Source organism: Marmota flaviventris, chromosome 3, assembly GCF_047511675.1.
Source record: "Marmota flaviventris isolate mMarFla1 chromosome 3, mMarFla1.hap1, whole genome shotgun sequence".
Taxonomy (NCBI): domain Eukaryota; kingdom Metazoa; phylum Chordata; class Mammalia; order Rodentia; family Sciuridae; genus Marmota; species Marmota flaviventris.
The window spans coordinates 22,276,578-22,296,137 of record NC_092500.1 but is presented as its reverse complement, the minus strand read 5'-3'; the positions used below and the strand labels follow the sequence as shown (position 1 = coordinate 22,296,137).

At 39.0% G+C, this 19,560-nt stretch overlaps 1 long non-coding RNA gene and 3 other non-coding genes across 6 annotated transcripts; 3 read left to right on the top strand and 1 right to left on the bottom strand.

The window, feature by feature from the left end:
- Nucleotides 1-469: 469 nt before the first annotated feature.
- LOC139705175 (uncharacterized) lies at nt 470-11,967 on the bottom strand. Of its 3 annotated transcripts, XR_011707046.1 has the most exons (3): nt 11,418-11,967; nt 6,779-6,881; nt 470-1,961 (listed from the first exon to the last, which is right to left on the bottom strand). It is a non-coding gene; the product is annotated as an uncharacterized lncRNA (long non-coding RNA). The 3 variants fall into 3 exon arrangements; XR_011707045.1 differs by lacking the exon at nt 6,779-6,881; XR_011707047.1 differs by lacking the exons at nt 6,779-6,881; nt 11,418-11,967 and adding an exon at nt 3,101-3,885.
- Nucleotides 11,968-13,326: 1,359 nt separating this feature from the next.
- Trnad-guc (transfer RNA aspartic acid (anticodon GUC)) lies at nt 13,327-13,398 on the top strand. Its single transcript has one exon. It is a non-coding gene; the product is annotated as a tRNA-Asp (tRNA).
- A 650-nt stretch (nt 13,399-14,048) lies between these two features.
- Nucleotides 14,049-14,120, top strand: Trnaw-cca (transfer RNA tryptophan (anticodon CCA)). Its single transcript has one exon. It is a non-coding gene; the product is annotated as a tRNA-Trp (tRNA).
- Nucleotides 14,121-18,693: 4,573 nt separating this feature from the next.
- Trnav-cac (transfer RNA valine (anticodon CAC)) lies at nt 18,694-18,766 on the top strand. The gene has a single exon. It is a non-coding gene; the product is annotated as a tRNA-Val (tRNA).
- The last annotated feature ends 794 nt before the right edge of the window (nt 18,767-19,560 follow it).

Genomic DNA, 19,560 nt, shown 5'->3' with positions numbered 1-19,560 from the left:
CTGTTCAGGTTAATTACCCTCTCTTTTCCTTTCCATTTTAGGAAGATGGACAACAGGTGCTAAGTTCCCTGCTCTCTGATCTGCGCTGACTCAGGCAACTTCTTAGTTTCCCCAGGGAGGCAAAAAGAGCAGTAACAACATGTGTCTCAACATCAGCATAGCTTTACCAGAGCTTCAGTGGATGGTCTCTCCTGGAAAGTACAAAGATTAAGCCTCTTCGATCACATGAAGAACAGGGGGCAAACATGTGATTCAGGAGACCTTGAGTTCTCAACATATGGCTCTGTCAAAGGAGGGACCTGGGACAAGTCCTTTGGATCTTATCACAAAAAGGATGCCGCCATTGTTATCCCAGTGACTTTTTGTCACGAGCGGCTTCTCAGCCTTGTCTGGTTACCAGGAGTTCCCTTCCGGATATCTGCACTGGACCCCGGACCGCGACGTACGCGAACACCAAGCACGAACTCGATTGCCTTTTGAAATGCTGGTTTATTCGCACACCACACAAAGCAATACACGAGGTGGCTGGCACACAACTGCACGATCTTACTCTCAGGCGACGAGAGTTAGTTGTGAGCAATTACATGGAGTTTCCCCCGCGCTTATATACTTTACAAGTTGTTCATACCTAACTTATCTAACATAAGCATACTGCCTGACTACTTTATCATCCTATGACCACAACTTAGAAGGTTACATCATCCACACTCAAAAAGGTTACATCATCCACTTATCTAACATAGACACACTCTCTGGTCATCTTGTGACCAGCACTAAAAAGTCACTGAGTTACTGCAAAGTCCAAACAAGTCCAAACAAGTTTCTCTGCTGATCCATGCTGACCCTTCATTCCTGATGTTTTACTCCTGTCATTCCACCCCCTTGATACGGAGGTGCCGAGGGTACTGCTGGTGCCGATGTATCAAAGCGACAAGTACGGTCCCCTGTCTTAGGTCGTCCATTCGGAAGTTGCCCGTCCTCGGGGAGACGTATGGGCTGTCGCAACCCTTCGAACCAATTTTCAGATTGGAAGATGCAATCCACGGCATCCATGCAGCCACCGACCACACAGGAGTGCAGAAAAGGATGAAAGCATAGCACGAAACTCACAGCAGAAGGGAGCTTTCACTCTCGGAACGAAAAGTTGTTTCAATCGTAAATAAAGGTCCAAATCCAAATCCTTTACTAGCAATAAATCTATCACCAAATTGTGAACTATCATAAATGGGTAATTAACATCTTTTTCAGAGAATATCGGAATTGGAGTCATCCGGTCCTTCCTGAACAATAGGTCGTTCCTCAGCTTGCGTCCTAATATCCGTTTGATGATTATCTGGTCCACAGACATAGTTAATCCACATAAGTCCATAATTTAATAAAGTAAGGCTTACAAATGTTTCTTAAACAAATGTCAAATAAAGATCTAGGAACATATGTATTCCTTTGTCTGCATTGTGAATTAATTCTACACAACAAATCATCACCAAATAATAATGATCTATTATAGTTAAGCGAAATAAGTCCATTAACATAAAAAGCACCTGCATTAGATTGTAAGGTTAATAAATCATGATCAGACTTCATCACTTCAGTGAACAATCCAAATAAAGCCTTAACACACAAATGTATATCATGTCTACAATAAACATCACAGTGCGAATTAATATTAGGAATACAATTCCAGACATGATTTAAAAACACACATAAAGAAGGTACAATACCCTCTAGATGTTTATCCAGCGGACACCATGGTCCACTACGTAGTGTTACTAATCTACATAAAAAAGAAAAACGTTCCTGACCAAACAGTGTATATGCACTATATGAAAACCATGTATTTACATGAAATTCAATGCAAAGATGACAATTTGCGTAGTGCAACTGTTCAGAATAATTCCTCGATCTTTTCGTCCTTCTCCTTCTTGGATTTAATTTTCTTAGTGCCTTTCGCTTCATGGTCCCTGTAATGTTGAAGTTTATCCATTTTAATGTAAGTTTTCTTTCCTGCAGACTTATTAATCTTTAAACAAATCTTAATGCATAATACAAATAATACAAAACAACATACATATAGCAATCCTTCCTTAAGCCAATGGAAAGGATTCCATCTCATAATGCAACTAACATCTGCATGAACTAATTTTCTAAAGAAACCTACAAAACTACAATCATAAGTATACTGAAAGTCACGCGGAATCAAATATCCAGAATCAACTAACATTTTAACTTTATGAGTTTCACCTGAAAATCTTTGGAGAAGTTCAGTAGTTTGATTATGTACTGTCTCAATTTCCTTTCCTAATGAAGCATAAACGGATTTGGCTGCCTCTGTTGCTTTCATCATCTTTTTATATTCTTCTGACAGAGGTGGTTGGGGTACAAAAGAATGTAACCCAAAAGTATGATTAGACATATAAACCACCTGAGTCAGGACTCGTAAGTTTTGCGTAGCAGTAAAACTCTTAGACCTAAATAGATGTTTCTTAACAGTTAGATTCATATGTTCCATCATCATGACATTAGTATGTACATGACAACCAGCATTCAGACTCAAAGAATCACTATAAGAAATGTTTTGCCATCGTTGAACCATGTAAGGTTCAGGATAACAAGACAACATATTAAAATTCCCAAGATCGAACAAAGTAGCCTGAGGCATAGATATAGTTATATCAGAAGTCCTAGGTTCATCTGAGAAAAGATCATATGCTATAATAGTTGTTTTACCTATAGCATAAGTGGCTTCACTAGGCACATAATATGACATATTGTTCCATTTTAACCAATAAAACTTATCAAACGGTATTATCCAATCTTTACCAATTTTCTTCGGTATAGCCTTAGTTGGATATCCTATTACAACCTTAGATGTCGACATTTGCCATAAATTAATCATGCAAACACCAGTTTCACACCAAGAATCCTTTGTAGGATCTAATATGGTTATAGCTGATGCAGTTTCCATGCCTATGCCAGTTCTAAATAACAGTCTTATTTCTTCTAATCCCGCGGTGATCATTGCTTGCAGATGTTCACACTCCTGAGTTGCCTCCAATTGTTTCATACGTACATTCCATGATGCATCCATAGTCTCAATCACCTTACTTAGTGAATCAACATGATGTTTCAAAAGTTCCTGTTCTGCAGAAAGTCTTTCCATAAGTAAAGATGCGGAGTGCAGATTTTTAGATAATTGTGAGATAACAAAGTTCTGTTTATTCTGAAGTCCTCGAAGAGCTGAAATTTCCACTCGAAGTTCCTCCGTCATTGCTCCAGCGATCGCTGCCCCCAAAGCTGCTCCGGCCAGGAAAGCGCCAATCGCTGCGAACTGCAAAGGTCTCCGTCCTGCTGCATTTCTTTGAACTGAATAAAACAAATCTGGCAACACAGTAGACTCAAAAGAAGGACATACAGTTTCACCTTTCAACAAATCACTAACAGACAATCGTAACACAATTGGCTGTACTTGTGGTTGTATCAAAAATCTAACTGGCTGATGTAATAAAGGTAAAAATCCTGGAGCCTCTAAAGTCTTCATAAAATTACCGTCCTTTTCCTTGCGTGGGAAGAGGACCGCTCTTGGGAAATGGGCAGTAACCCATCCCTTGGTTCCATTAAATCCTCCTCTATCGATTAAACAAGGATTCAAAGAGGTCGGTTCCATGTAGCATTTCTGCATATCCATCTTTGTACTATATATAATATGATTACCTGCATGTGCATCAAACACATCAGTATTATTATGTAAAACATCATGTGTTACAATATCATAAAGATTCCATTCATTGTCACTTCCTGGTAATAACATATACCAGTAATAAGGTAATTTTCCTGGATATATTTTACTAGACCAAGTAGAGAAATCCATTCCTTGTGTCAACCACCATTTCAGAGTTCTTGTATCTGCTACATCCACATGGTATCTAATTATAGTATCCCAGAGCTGTGCTCTAGGGCACCCAGTCTTCAATGACCAGTAGTCATCAGCATTTACGAGGTAAGTTTCTGTTTTGTAATTCACTAAAGTAACTTCATCCAAATCTGGTGGTACAAATGCAAGAGAATATACTGTTGGATGTAAAGTATAATCCCTCGTTTGTTTTTCCTCATTGCCTAATACAACATTACCACCTTCATAATGTTTGGAAACATTTCCAGTTATATTTACATCAAGAGGAATATCATAGTACGTGGAATCATTATGCATAATAGACCTATGAATACCAATCACATATTGCCATGAATGTGGAAACCATCTGCAAATAGATCTTTCCATAGCTAAACTAACATTTTTAGTGTCCACATAATTAGAATCAACTCCCATCGGGATTGACATATTATGGACATTCACTCTGATTTTGTCATCACTCAAATTAAACACGGGAATCAAAGTCCCAAAGAAATTATCATAAAACTTAAAGGTACAGTCTTGGCATTTATAATAAGGCCACTTTGAAGATTCTCCTTTGGATCCATTATAAGTATAATCTACCTGCAGAAATGTGACATTATAAAAGTATTTATTCAAAATATCCTTGGGTGTGATAACCAATACAGGTTGCCAGGACTGATTATCAAACCTATGCCACGTATTATTCACCTCAAGATGCATATGAGAGGCATTCAAATATACAGCATGAAGAGGATTCTGTACACAATTTTGTCTGCTAAAATTATAACACCATGTCCAATTAAATATATTATAGTATTGTGTGTAGTTTTTCCACACTGTCTGGTTAACAATGTATTTGTCCACGGTGAATTTATAATCATGTAACCCTGGACTATGCACTCTCTGTCCCAATTTCGGGCTATCCACAATCTCTGAGAGGTCCCATTCATTATTGGCATTTTTAAAGACATACCTCCTTGTTTTGTTTTCAAATAATAGCCATCCAGAGTGATTAAACATTCCAAATTCAGGATGTAATACCCCAGTCGTCCTGTAAGCCGGACCCAGCCTACAGGCCTGTGTGTGAATCTTATAAGTTACAGATGAATAATTACCAATTTTATAATAATATCTATATTGGCACCACTTAAGGAAGGTTGAATCAACAGGGAAGCAAACTCTACCAATAAATGCTTGTCCCTGTGTTCGGTTAAGCATATCTCCAAAAATGCTACGGATACAAACATACCCGATTTTGTCCTTTAATTTAGGAGGCGTGGCCACTGGTTTAACCAAGTTATGGGTAAATGGCTGTGGTAAAGGGTCGGTCAACACAACAGGTGATCGCCAGGTGGCGGTACCTAAGGTATTGACTTTCCACCAATTATCTATAGTAAGATAAGATTGGTTCCGTATTTCTAAGGATCTATCAGGATTCTGTAGGATCTCGAACTTTCCATATATAGGTAAATTAGGAAAATCCGCTACACAAGAAACATAATGGGTATAATTCAAATGAGTTCTGCTTTGCACATCTTCAATATATATAGACATATTCCTTTGTTTAGTGCTCATGGAATCTAGATACTGCTGTAACTCTTTTGGACACCATGTCCCGTAGGGTTCAACTAAAACTTGCGGCCATCTAGGCAACGGTCTAGCTCCTTGTAAATGTCTAGGCAATCTTTTCCACTCATCCAACATTTCCTTAGAATCATTATATGGCAACAAATTTATCCCCAACGTAGTTGTTCGTGGGGTTGTAGTTGTAATTTCACCAGAACCTCCTTCTTCTCCATCATCATATGAAGAATAGTCATATTCTTCATATTCATAATCGAATAAATTATAATCATTCTGTTTGTTGGACACCCAAACCTGAAAAGGCAGTGATGCAACATCCTTTTCTGCTGCTTTTATACATGTAAAGTCATCCTCTTCTGTAGACTCCTCAAAAGTATATACAGTAAGGTTTGGATTATTAAGCACTGCTGCTGTAGCATTATAGCTCTTAACTAAAGGTTTGCCTCCAAGTTTCCTATAATAATACACAAAATGTGGCTTATAAGACCACATATCCATAATCCCAGGTACCAGATGACATCGGAGGGGGTTAGTTTCATATTTATTAGAATATCCTCCATCCGCACTAGATCTAAACATTGGGCTATATACCCCAACTGTATTGATGTCCCAAAAATGGTCACACTCCTTAGGTGCGGAGTGTTTGTTATAATGGTGGCAAAATGCATAATTATGATAAAACAGGTATCTAATAGCAGTAAAATTTTGTAGGAATTTGTTACTTCTCCAATATTGTGGTATTACTGCACAAGAATTATTACACTCTTGAAGTGAATGAGTGAAATTAATATAATTGAAGATCCAATCTTTGTAAGAATACTTGGTCAGGTTAATGTTCCTGATACCAAAATAATATGGAGTCGTAGTAGTAAAAGTAGTGGGAGTTGTAGTTTGATTTCCCATTACTGAATAGAACTGCAGGGCTATCAAAAGTAGCAAAAATAGCAAAAGTAACAAAGTCCTAGGTGCCATTACCAGAAACATAGTGTATAATTAAGTACATAACAGGGTAGCAAATCTCATACCAACAATTTATGATTAAAACAAGTAGAACCATTCAAAAGAGCTGTCTGCCATTCGTTACAATGAAAATATCCACCCAAAAACAAGCAAGAATATACAATCAGGATAATAAAGCATATATTAAACAAGACACACAAACGTTTACCTAGTGACAACATCTTGGCTTTTTACTAATCTGAGGTCCCCTTTTCCAGTTGATACCCATAGGGTATTTCCTTGTCCGTGTGATACAATCTCACCTTTAATCACAGAGTTATCCTTTCTGTTACGTATCCACACCTTATATGGTCTTATATTATCTGGGTTTGGGTCCCCGTCTGCCTGCACATCGATGTCCTTTTGGAATGTTTCCTCAAAGGGTGATCTCCTGTGCAGTCTTTGCCTAGAATTAAGTTCAAAAACTGCAATCAGTATTGCCTTGTCAAATGGCACATCTTGTCCTATCTGCCACAATTTAGTCTTTAATAATCCATTGAACCTTTCAATATTTCCTGCTGCTTGTGGGTTATAGGCCAAATGAAAATCCCAATTAATTCCTAAAACGTCAGCTAATTTCTGAACATTTCTACCAGTAAAATGAGAACCCTGATCAGAAGTCACATTCCAAGGACATCCATATGCTGCACACCAGCTCCAAATAGTTTTCATAGTAGAGCTTTGATCTGCATGTCTACTTGCACATGCATGTCCCAATCCGGTACTACAATCTACCATAGTACACACATATTTTCCATTCTGCAAAGGACCAATATAATCAATTTGTACCTTTTCATTAAATCCTCTTGGTGACGGCCTATTATGGGGTGGATCCCTCCGGAAACGTTGTACCGAGGATGCGCATAATTCACATCCAGATATCGCATGTTTGCATGCTCCCCAGGTGACTTTTATATTTCTTCCTTGAAACCATTGGAACATTCCATGTGTTCCAATATGTCCTAATTCCTTATGCAATTGTCGGATCTCATCATCCGAAATATCAGCATTCAATTCAGGAAGTTTTATATGCCAATTTGGGTCACGTTTCAACCGAATCTTTGTATCTGTTCTATCTGATATTTTCCAAGGGGCCTTATTCACCAATTTTAGCCCTTCGGAGTCAAATTTACTCAATTTGTCTGCCACATCATTAAATTTAGATATTTCATCTGTACGTCCTGTGTGAGCATCAACGTGCGCTATCTTTACATGTATAGGTGCCTCCGCAAGAAATTTCCAAATATGTATTCCCCATACATCTTTTCCATTAATTTTATAATCAGATTCCTTCCACTTTGCAGACCATATGGCAATACCATTACAAACTGCCCATGAGTCCGAAAAAACGTGTATATACTTTTTCTTTTCATGGATAGATTGTTCAACGGCCAATCTTACTGCACAGAGTTCTGCTAACTGTGCTGAGGCATCCGAGCCTTCCTTCACTAAGATCTTTTTATCACTTGGTCGATATGCCACAGCTTTCCATTTAGTGACATTTCCTACTACTTTACTTGATCCATCTGTGAACCATGCATTTTTATGAGAAGCAACTGCCCCCCATTTTCCAATAGGTTGTGTCTTTGGTTGTTTAACCTCTACCGGTACTTCTACTATAGGCTGAGCAAAAACTAATTCTGATAACCTTAATGTCTTATTATTCCCTGACACTGTTGCATCATTAATTATAGTTAACAAATACCATTTCCATTTCAACACTTTTTGTTCCATGGGTAAACCTCTAAAGTCTTCCTCCTTAGTTCGTACCCAATCCAAAATTGGTATCTGAGTTCTTAATGTAACTATTCTATTGGTTAAAACAAAACCTAGACTCTGTACCGCCGTATAAGCTGTCCACACTGTTTTTTCAAAGAAAGAGTACTTGTTTTCGGAAAAAAGGAATCTTTTGGAGTAAAACCCAACTGGTTTAGTCTGACTATTACTTTTAGTATATATGCCCCAATTTCCAAAGTCATTGGCATATATTATATCAATTATAATTTCTTCACCAGGTTGAGGTACATACAATTGGGTATATGTCTTAACATATTCCTTAGCTAATTCTAGTGACTTTTTCTGTTCCGGTCCCCATACAAAGTCCGCAGCTTTCCTGCATACCCTGTGTATTGGAGCCAGAATCATTTGCAAATATGGAATATGTAATCTCCAATATCCCAAAATGCCCATCACCTGCTGAGCCTCTGTCTTGGTTTTTGGTGACTGTAAAGCCACAATCTTATCTATCACCGCATCCGGAACCTTAGGTCCTTCTGTAGTCCACACCACCCCCAGATACTTAACTGACGTGGCTGGACCCTGAATTTTATCAGGATTGATGGACCATCCTTTTGATTTCAATAATGTAACTACCTCGTCCTTTACCTTATTTAACTCGGTCATATCTTTCCCAGCAATTAATATATCATCCACATATGACCATAACTTAGTAGTTCCTTTATCTTGAAAGTCCTTTAACGTTTCTTGTAAAGTTACATGTGCTATAATTGGGCTATTTTTATATCCTTGTGGTAACCTCTTAAACCTATATTGTACTGATTCCCAAGTGAATGTAGTCAATTCTCTACTCTTAATATCTAATGGGATAGCGAAAAACATATCACTCAAATCTATAGCACAAAAACAAGTAGGTGAAAAATTCCTAATTTGAGCATAAATAGACTCTACATCTGGGAGAGTACCTGGCATAGAGGGGGTTACTTTATTTATATTCCTATAGTCTACCGTCAATCTCCACTTGCCATTAGGTTTCATAACAGGCCATACTGGACTGTTATATTTAAATGATGATGCCTTTTCTATTATATCTTTTTCCAACATTTCCTTTATTGTGGCGCTAATCTCTTCATGTCCTCCTTTAATAGGATACTGTTTAGTAAACACTGGTGGAGTATGGGGCAATTTTACTGGATCAATCTTTACTTGACTTAAAATTTTTGTTTCAAAACACTTTAATCTCTTCAAAGGTAACCATTCACCATATAATAACCTGAGTTCCTGGATTCCTAATACTCCATGTGGAACTTTGCCTACCAATACTTGTATTGTATAATCCAAATCATATATTTTAAATGTTACCCATTCTTTTCTCATTTCTGCCCTATGTCCAGATACTCCTTGTACTATAACTTTTTCCTTAGCTGGTTTATTATTTACAAAATCATCTCTGACTATTGTTACCTCGCTTCCCGTATCTATCAGGAAGGAGTCTGTATATTCTTGATTATCAACTATAAATTTTAATTGTATGAACGGCCGGGTGTCTGGCTGTTTTGCCATCTGGGTGTTCCAAACCTTGGCATTGTTAAACCAAACCTTCTTCTTTGGCCCTGCACCTGATTTCCTCGCGGTACCGGCCTTTGTGGCTTCATTCTGCTTCCTATCTGTCTGTTGTTTACAGCAATATTTCCTTGTGTCCAGGCTTGTCCTGGTCGCACCTTTCTCCAGTCTTTGCCATTTCCCAACATATTTCTGTTTCTTGGGAGGCTCCGCTGGCCAGGCGGGCCTCCCAAACGGAAGTTTTTTGTCTGGAAACATTGACTGTTCCCATTTGTCTGGTAGCACTTAATATTTCCGTTACCATTTGTTGGAAAGCAGACTGGGTTTCGAGCTTTAGCTTGAAATGACATTGCAGCTTGAAATGACATTTTGTGCTCTTGTTGTAATTCTCGATGTTGCTTTAAGAACTCAACTACATCCCAAAGGGTGTTGGCTCCAGCTAGCATGGTTGCCAACATCATTCTATGCTGTTCTGGTGCTCCTTCTATAATTATTCTCCTGAGCGCGGCTGTTAGGTGAGCACTTAAAGGGGATCCTTGAAACTGATTATAAATTTTGCTAAAAATAGCTAACTTCTTTACTATCTTAATCCCTTCACTGGGATTCTTCCACTGTACCTGGCCTTCAAAGACACCCCAATCTATATGTGGGATGGCCTCTGCCCAGGCTATTGCAATCCAATCCCAAAGTGTGCGTACCCTGTCAGGTTCTTCTTGTATAATCTTTGCTAAAGTGTCCGCAACACTCGGATTGTCTATCTGGATATTAACCACCTGCATCTCCTTGCCTGCGAGTCTTATAGACTCGCCTCCCTTACTATGAATTGTAAACAAAAAGTCTCCGTCGGTCTGACCTTTCTGTGAAAAATCTTGCCTTAACTGAACCATTTCAGGTCTAGTTAAGTCCCTAGTTTCAATAACTTGTTCCAACCCATCTGGGCGTCCCCGTCCGGGTGTGGATGTTTTAATTACTGAAACTGGCATGCTGGCCTTATCAGGAGCTTCCAGTTGGTTCAATATATCTTTCAAAAATGGGTTATTACTTCCATTTTTAAGGGCTTCTTTTACTAACCTTTTGCCTCTTAGCCTGTCATCATCTATATCATCTATAATTTTACATAATATTCCCGGGATTTCTTTCTTGTCAGCCCGTTCCATTATGGGCTTGACGGTCTGAGGATTACTTAATGTTACCTCAACTGTGGTTCCTTTCTGGAACTCAGGCATCTTTGCCTGAACAATTCTTTCAATACCTTGCCATGGCGATTGAGATTTTAATTCCTTTTGCTCGAGCTTTGGTTCTCCTATTCTACATTTCTGCCTAAATCTTTTTATTACTTCCTTGAAGCCCATGTTGCTATTTTTAAGAGGATCCTCAGTTTAGCTATATGAACTTTCCAAGCAATAAACCCGTTTGTTTCTATCTTATAAGGTATCTGACTTATTCCCTGATGCCAGCTATATAGTGCCCAATTTTCTATCCTTTCCTTAAGCCACCCCATGCACAGGGACCACCGTCCTCCTAAGGATTTTGGTGGGGGCACTCCCCTTTCATTCCACCTTCAGCCTAGACGCCGGACGATCACGGTCATTCTAGGTTTTCAGTAGAAGAAATTGTGCATTGCCATGTGGGTTATATTTACCTGCTCCGGAGCTCTTCTTCCGTATCCTGCCGACTACGCCAACTGTCACGAGCGGCTTCTCAGCCTTGTCTGGTTACCAGGAGTTCCCTTCCGGATATCTGCACTGGACCCCGGACCGCGACGTACGCGAACACCAAGCACGAACTCGATTGCCTTTTGAAATGCTGGTTTATTCGCACACCACACAAAGCAATACACGAGGTGGCTGGCACACAACTGCACGATCTTACTCTCAGGCGACGAGAGTTAGTTGTGAGCAATTACATGGAGTTTCCCCCGCGCTTATATACTTTACAAGTTGTTCATACCTAACTTATCTAACATAAGCATACTGCCTGACTACTTTATCATCCTATGACCACAACTTAGAAGGTTACATCATCCACACTCAAAAAGGTTACATCATCCACTTATCTAACATAGACACACTCTCTGGTCATCTTGTGACCAGCACTAAAAAGTCACTGAGTTACTGCAAAGTCCAAACAAGTCCAAACAAGTTTCTCTGCTGATCCATGCTGACCCTTCATTCCTGATGTTTTACTCCTGTCACTTTTGGCATAGAGTTATTTGAGGGTAAGAAGTGGAAAGAGTCACCAGGACAAAGAGGGGGTTTATTTTTAGTTTTTGAGGGTTTGGGTATATTTAGGAGTGAAAAAATAATAATTCATGCCAAAACACTTGGCAGAAATTTCCATTGGTTGATATTTGCATTAGACAAATTATCCTTTTCATCAGATGAAAAGTAGCATGTAATTTATGATCTATAAAAATACATTAATTTTTAGTACACGGCAAGAAAGGGCTTCTTTTTTTCGAGGGGGGCGGTTCTCTGTGTGCCTGGGATTGAACTCAGGGTTGCTCAACACTGAGCCACATCCCCAACCCTATTTTGTATTTTATTTAGAGACAGGGTCTCACTGAGTTGCTTAGTGCTTCCATTTGCTGAGGCTGGCTTTGAACTAGCAATCCTCCTGCCTCAGCCTCTCAAGCCCTGGGATTACTGGTGTGCTCCACCTGGCCGGCCAAGAAAGGGATTTCTTAAAACATGTGAGTTTAAGTTCTAAACTGAATCTTTTCAATCACGCAGTTTATCAGTGACTCTAAATACACTGATTTAGAGACAGTCAAAAGATGACATGAGAGGCCCTCTTTGACCCACTGGGAAAATGGCTTGCTCCTGTTTATGGAAAGATTTGGATGGCACAAATAATCCTGTTAATGTACTTTCCTGACTTTTTTGTTTAAACAGTAACACATCCTTATTTTGAATTTTAAATTTAAGCGCATTACTTGGTCATTTACATATTCTTTATGTCATTCTAAGCAAATCGAAGACACTACCTAGAATTTGTAGACAAATTGTATCAGGAACAGGCCGGTGATAAAATTTCATACGGCTGCAGCTGGTCAAAGGCTGAGCCCTTTTGTGTCGCGAAAGCATAGAATTGTCTGAGAGGCCCCAGGCTGTGGGGCGACTCTGACTGCAGCAGACATCTGACAACCGTTGGGTACCCTTGAACTTCAACTTCCGAATGAAAATTAAAATTTGTGAGGGTGAAAATTCTGTTTCAAGTCACATATCCTTCCTTGGTCCTGATTAAATCCAACCAAAAACTCATGCCAACCACCTAAATCACTTGGAAAGCATAAAGAACCCCGGGAAGCTATTTTTACACAATTCACCACCACTGAAATTGGAAGCATTTTTGTTTCACTCATCCTATACCACTTATCCCTTCCGCCCCCAAAGAAAAAGGGTCTAAGACTGCCAGGGAAGATAATCAGAGCAACTACTCCAGGAAGGTGGTCTTTCACACTTCCTGGCGGCACACCAAAGAGAAACAGAACCCAGGAGGGGACCTGAACACTCCTTGAAGAAATACCTGAGCAAGGGAATGTGCATGGCTCCTCGTTAGTATAGTGGTTAGTATCCCCGCCTGTCACGCGGGAGACCGGGGTTCAATTCCCCGACGGGGAGGTTGTCATTCTTTTAATATCCCGATATTACTTTTATAAATTCAACCCTCATGACATTGCTGTCAAGCATAAGATGCCGAGACATCCTTTCTAAATGCACAACCCTGTATTTTCAAAATGATCACCTTTACGCTTAAGGCACAGTGTGGAATGAAAGCTGACCTGAGAGAAAAAACTACATTGTTGACAAAGGCGGAAAGGAAAGCGCAGACTCTGGCGGGCCCCTAGCTCGCCCTGGGCGCCAGATGGCACCGGTCCGCGCGTGCGCAGTGGCTCCCCCGTCGGATCCAACTCAGGGTAACGAACTCACGCGCCATCCGTGGGGGAGGGGAGAGGAAGGACGGCGTCTCCGCCCCTAACGGGCGGGGGCGGGGCACACAAGAACGGAAATGGCTCGATAAAGAAGAGGAAGGACCGTTTTCTCCTGACCCTAGGGGCCCGCTTAACCGGGTAACCCTATCGCGGTTCCCCGCTGGTTATGTCTCAATCTAGGTAGAGAGCTAGTTGTCGGGGACAGTTGAGCTCTGAAGGAGTCGGTCTCCAGCTCCGACAGATACCGAGTGGAAGGAAAGTAAGAAAAGGCGGGGTGCAGCCGGAAGAAGCGCCATGTTATCGGAGTCCTAAGAAACCGCGCGAGCCATAGCCCAGCAGGACCTCGTGGCGCAACGGTAGCGCGTCTGACTCCAGATCAGAAGGCTGCGTGTTCGAATCACGTCGGGGTCATGGCTTTTTTTTTTTTTTCTTTCTGAAATTATCCGTTTGTACAATCTTCGATGCGTTCCCGCCATTTTTCGAAAATGATTTTAGTGTTAAAAAACAAAAGTCTTCCTCGGTTAAAAGTTATCCTAGTAACCTTTAGTCTGCAGAAAGATAAAGCTTACCACATAGTAAAAAGCCTTAAGGATGGTGTTTGTACTGTCTGGTCTTGTACAGTGAGTTTTTTGTTATTACCGAGAATTAAGCCTACAGAGTGGAAGGGTTACCTCTGCATCACTGAGCATATCAGCCCACTGCGGTCCTTTGTAGCGTATATGCAATATACTGTGCTGGCTGCTTTTCCGAAAATGATTTTAGGCCATTTGCCTTTTAAAAGCAAGTACAACAGAGTACTGTTTTGAATATTATGATTTACAAGTTTTAGCCCTTACTGGGTGCCACAGGCACTGTGAAAACCGTACAACGTGTGACCAATATAACATGAGGCTGTGGCACACAGGTTTTAGTGATCTGCCAAGGGTCACCCAAGATTGCAATCAGCTAAGTGACTCCAGATAGCCCTCTAAATGTTTGATTTTAAAAAGGTGGGGGAGTGGGGAACTATTGAAAGAATGTCTTACAAGCTGCAGGAATACATTTTCATCAATTTCAAGTGAGTTGTAACAAGTAACAAGTCACATACCACTTTTGACTGATAATCTCTTTATACTAAAGAGTGCCTTCTTAAAGGTAATGTATACAAATATTTGTTGCGCACACACACACACACAAAGAAAAGAATAACAGGCTATGAGAAATATTTTTAGGTTTTTATTGGATATTTCTATAAAAGCCCCTGCTCAATATTTTGAAAATATCAAATAATAATTCTAATGATTCAACCTAGTGTAGCCATATAGCTAGACATTGTATTTTCAGTTGATGTAGTTTGTTTTTTCTCTCTGCTGTTCAATTTGAAAATAGATCCATTTCAACAGATATTTATGAGACCTCCCCAATTATGATGAATCTGGTCTTGTAGATGAGGGTGACAGTAAAATTTACATTGAGTAAATTTTTTTTCTTTTTTGAGGATCAGGAGACATATATTTTAAGCCCCCCATCCCCAATACTATGTTTTATGCCACAAAAGTAGCATAAACCAAATGGTATGGGGTGCTAAAAACAGGGAGATTAACTCAGCAGTTTGTTATATGAGCTGGTAACAATGTGATACAACCTGCTGTGTCTACATCACAAAAATGTGATTTTATACAAATGAAACAACATGCTTCTTACAAGTGAAGATCAAAGAAGTACTGTTACAGAAATATGCTGTATTTACAAAGGTTCCAGGATGAAGAAAGAAGATTGCTTCTGTTAATGAGCTAAATTGTCCTCCCAAAGTCTTATGTTGAAGCCCTAATCCCCAGTACATTGAAATATGAATATATTGGGAGACAGGCCTTTAAAGAGATGATAAAGTGAAAATTAAGCCATTAGAGTGGCTCCTAATCCAGTCTGATTGGTGTCATCCTTTAAAGATTAAATTTGGACCTACAAACATTAAGTATATATATTATATATATACATACACACTCAGAGGAAAGGCCATGCAAGAACAGAACAAGAAGTCAGTCATATACAAGGTGAGGTTTAGCACCTTAACCTTGTACTTCTAGCCTCCAGAGCTAACACAGCTTCCTTGGAGACCACTTAGTTCTTCAGTACGGCCAGAGAAGAAGGGAAAAAAAAAAAAAACTGGAGAGGTAAACAAGACAGATGACACAGGACCTTTTACATTCTAATTTAGATTTTATTTTGAGGATAATGCAGAGCTATTATTCACAATTTTGATGATACATCAAAATGTTTTCTAAGCTGTAAAGCAGTTTATATACACATTGTTATTAATACTATTATATGCACTGTAAAACTTTCACTTCACTGTTCCCATCTTCTTTCCCAAAGGTGAACATACATGGTTTCTTAGAATGGTCCATTGACTGACTTGCTGTAACTTTTAATTAACCTAAACCCAACACTTCATTTTAACTTGATCTTTATATAGGGTTGATGTGTGGAAAGAAGATCTAGAATACACAGATCCATATCTGAATCCAAATTCTGACTTTGTTCCATTTCACTAAAAATTTTCCAGAGTATTATTATTTTTTTAATTTTTTTTTTTTTAGTTGATGGGCCTTTATTTTATTTATTTATCTGTATGTGGTGCTGAGAATCAAACCCAGTGCCTCACACATGTGAGGCAAGTGCTCTACCACAACCCTAGCCATTATGGTTTATTGTTTATCCCCAGCATTACAAAAAAAAAAGAAAAAAAATGATATTATTTATTCTTAAAAGGGGATTAATTCACTAGTACACAATTGTCTGAGCTATGTATGTCACCTGATAAATAACTGTTCTCTTCTGCCATTATTTGAAATCAGTTACCTAAAATAGATCTGGATAAGTTGATGAAATGGAGTTTGGGGATAGGCAAAATTGAAATATTCTAATTCTGATAAACCAAGTGATTGCTTGACTTCTCACATTAATTTAAAAAGAAAAATATTTGTGGTTTAAATTCATATGTGTTTATTATAAAAATCTTGGAGAAATCACCCATGCCCCACTATCCCTGGGAACTACTACAAACATTTTGGTCCATATGAGGTTAGTATGTTTTTCTTTGAATAGATTTTTAAATATGCACATCTCCACACACACTGTTACATCTATGTTCTTTATAGAACTGCAATCTCCTTCTACATAGTACTCCATTTTTTCTACTTTTTACATAATGTTACTGTGAACATTCTCTCACTTTTTTCTTTTCTTTTCTTGAGGTGCTGGGGATTGAACCCAGGACCTTGTGCATGCGAGGAAGCACTCTACTAACTGAGCTCTACCCCCAGCTCTTCCTCATATTCTTAAACATCAAGAACATGATTTTAATGACCATGAAATATATGGATTTTTATGACCATAATATCATAGATATTTCATAAATTATTTAGCCAGTTCCTTATTGTAGATTTCAGTTTTTATTTTTCACCATTATAAATAATAAAACAACAAATATGAACAAACTCTACTTTTGATTATTTCCTTGGAACAAATTCCCAGAAATGGCTTAAGGGAAATAAACATTTTTTAAGGATTTTGGCTCTTCTATTTTTGACATCATTTTAAATGTAAACCGATCTTCTGTTTGAAGTGACTTCTTTTTGAAATGACACCCTGAAGTTCATAGTCAATCCCATGAAAAACAAAAAAGTCAGCTGTATATTAATAACACGGGAAATGGAGGCAGTTATCCAAATGATTAAGAAAGCTATGAAAAAGTTTTCTTACAAAATAATTGGAGCAATTTTTTTTTTTTTTTTTTAGTTTTGTCTCATTTATTTTTATGTGATGCAGAGGATTGAACCCAGGGCCCCACACATGTTAGGCAAGTGCTCCACCATTGAGTCACAACCCCAGCCCCTTAGTTCTGTTTTAGCATAGAAATATCTTTCCATTGATTCTCAGGGTTTGGAGCCTTGATATTGTATTTTAAGGATTTTTAATACTTGTTTTAACATAAGAAATCAATTTTTTATTGGATGAATATTATAAAATACATACATAGCTTCCCCCCCCCCCTTAATTCAGAACATTTCACAAAGAAATGAGAGTTTTTAAGCATTGTTATTCTGGCCCTATTGTCAAAATGTCTGGTCAAGGTTGGTGTCATGCATGAGAAAGGGTACTAAAAGAAGCAAGTCTTTGAAATGGGAAGGACCCTGAATACAAATGGTAGAACTTACTTATGATAGTACAAATCTTCAACTGGAAAAAAAAGAAAAGATGCAAGAGAAAATGAGGGAAATTTACAGTTCTGGAGGTTGAAGCAGTCTCAACAGATGGTTTTAATTTTCTTAAATATGTGGCAAGGTCACAAGCTGAAAAAGGAAGTGGAGGAAAGGGATGTGAGAAATTTGAGGAGAGAATTAAAGGTATGAATGGTTAATCCAGAGAATGGAATGACTTTGCCAAATAGTGTTGAGAGCTCCTATGAAGACTAAAGTCTTTTGAATTAAACCAGTCAATCCATTTCATGACTTTTGTACAGCAATATTTGCTGTTCAGATGCAAGTAAGAAAAAATTCAATTGAAGCAGGGTTAAATCCAAGAAAGGTTGAGGTTACTCCAACAAAGAAAGAGGAGAGGCATTGAGTTAAGAGAGTTGAAGATATTTACCAAAATGTTGATCAGGGGGACTGGGGGTATAGCTCAGTGGTAGAGCGCTCTACCACTAGCATGTATGAGGCTCTACTACTAGCATGTATGAGGCTCTACCACTAGCATGTATGAGGCACTGGGTTCGACTCTTAGCACTGCATATAAAATAAATGTCCATCAACAACTAAAAAATGTTGGTCAGGATGAGTTGATAATGGCAGAAGCAGGAAAATAGAAAATGTTAGACTTAAAAAGGATTAATGATTTAGAAGTCTTAGGTTAGGGACACTACAATAAGCTGGAAAAAAAAAAGGCTAGTGGTTAACAATTGGGATCCTTAAAATTGAGATTTAGAGAGTAAGGTAGGGCTGGAGATGTGGCTCAGTTGGTAGAGTGCCTGCCTCACATGCACAAGGCCCTGGGTTCAATCCCCAGCACCACCAAAACAAAAAAACAAAACTGTAGAGAGTAAGGTAGTTGATTTGGGACATTGGGACAAAGCCAGTTGTCACTCTTCATAAAACATTTCTTCTTTCCGATTCACTTCTGCCTGTGGCCACATTCTGCATACTGGGTCCAAGGCAGCTACAACATCTTTCAGGTTTGGACTAAAAGGACATCACCAGCATTCTTGGGTTCCCAGCTTATAGACAGCAGGTCATGGGTCATAGGTCATTCCCCAATCATGTCTAAAGTAGAAAGCTCCTGGAGTAGTAGATTTCACTTCACTCACAGCTTTTTGCATCTGACCCTTAGGGGATGCCTACAATGATTCTGACCCTACCAGGTACTGTGTGGCCTCCCATGCTTTCCCTTGAAATCTTTTTTTTTTTTTTTTTTTAGAGAGAGAGAGAGAGAATTTTTAATATTTATTTTTTTAGTTTTTGGCAGACACAACATCTTTGTTTGTATGTGGTGCTGAGGATTGAACCAGGGCCGCATGCATGCCAGACAAGCGCGCTACCGCTTGAGTCACATCCCCAGCCCTCCCTTGAAATCTTGGTGGAAGCCTCCATCACCCTGTACCTCTTGCTTTTTGTACAGCTACAAAACAAGCACCATGTACAAGATGCCAGGGTTCACCACCAACAGGAAGAATCGACAGGCCCCCTTGGAATGTGAGTACAATGGCTTTTGAGTGCCTGGCAACTGAACCATGGGAAACAATTTCCTAGGCAGCCCTGTGCCAGCAAGGAGTCCTATGGCTCTCTTCTCAAAGCAAAATCTTTCAAATTAG